Genomic DNA, 1,246 nt, shown 5'->3' on the forward strand with positions numbered 1-1,246 from the left:
TAGTGCAGGGGGACTGGACCTGATGATCTACAAGCTCCCTTTGAGCCCCTAACAATCTATGAATATCATCCTGGTACTTCACAGGTACTTAGGGTGGGACAATGAGTTTGTGCATCTGTAGGAGGCCAGGATAGAAGGCTTTGTCCCGGGAGAAGTCAGTCCTCTGTTTTTAGCTTCAGTGTTTTTAGCTATTAGTGTTTGCCCCAGTTCACAGTAGTTACAGATTCAGGTGAGCAGGGCCTTGAGGACTAAAGGGTAAGAATCCCGCTCTCATCTTCTCTCATTCCCAGCTCCACCTCATTCCTCAAGGTCTCCTCTTCCTCCCTTGTGGCTGGGGCTCCCCGTTGCCCACCTGGCCTTATGGCTCAGTTGCACCCTCCCATCATCCCTCAACTTACTTGTGCCTTCCAGCGCTGTCCTGGAGCCACAGCTGCTCTCTAGGCTGAGTGGAGTAACTGTAAACTGCCCAAAAGGTGCTTGAGAGCCATGGGGCTCTTCAGCCTGGAAAAGCGCAGGCTCAGGGGTGATCTGGTGGCCACCTATAAGTTTATCAGGGGTGACCACTGGTTTCTGGGGGAACTTTTGTTCACTAGAGCGCCCCAAGGGATGTTGAGGTCAAACGGTCATAAACTACTGCAAGACCATTTCAGGCTGGACATAAGGAAGAATTTCTTTACTGTCCGATCCCCCAAGGTCTGGAACAGCCTGCCACCAGAGGTGGTTCAAGCACCTACATTGAACACCTTCAAGAGCAAATTGGATGCTTATCTTGCTGGGATCCTATGACCCTAGTAGACTTCCTGCCCTTTGGGCGGGGGGCTGGACTCGATGATCTTCCAAGGTCCTTTCCAGCCCTAATGTCTATGAAATCTATCAAAATCTATGAAACTAGTTTCAGGTGTTCGTGTGTGGATAATTCTGGAATTAAGAACTCTAGGAGCCACCTTAAATTGACATGTAACAAGCCCCTTGGACAGATGGGCTCTGTGCATGATTCCACATTACAATTAGCACCTGCTAACTTGAAGGACTGCTAGGTTGTTGCTAATGTTTGCACCTTCTGGGAGAAGCAGCATGATCAGAGTACATACCCTCTGTACCGTGCACAGCTCTGAGCTGCTGTCAGAGTGCTGGTGAACAGGAAATGGTTACGAGCTGACAAATCTGTGCCGGCCCAACTCATCAGTTCTCACCCTGTTCCAGCATACCCTCCCTCCCCCGCCCCCCCAGCACACCCCTCCAGCAT

Source organism: Gavialis gangeticus, unplaced genomic scaffold, assembly GCF_001723915.1.
Source record: "Gavialis gangeticus isolate Ggan-Ray unplaced genomic scaffold, GavGan_comp1, whole genome shotgun sequence".
In the NCBI taxonomy this organism is placed as follows: domain Eukaryota; kingdom Metazoa; phylum Chordata; order Crocodylia; family Gavialidae; genus Gavialis; species Gavialis gangeticus.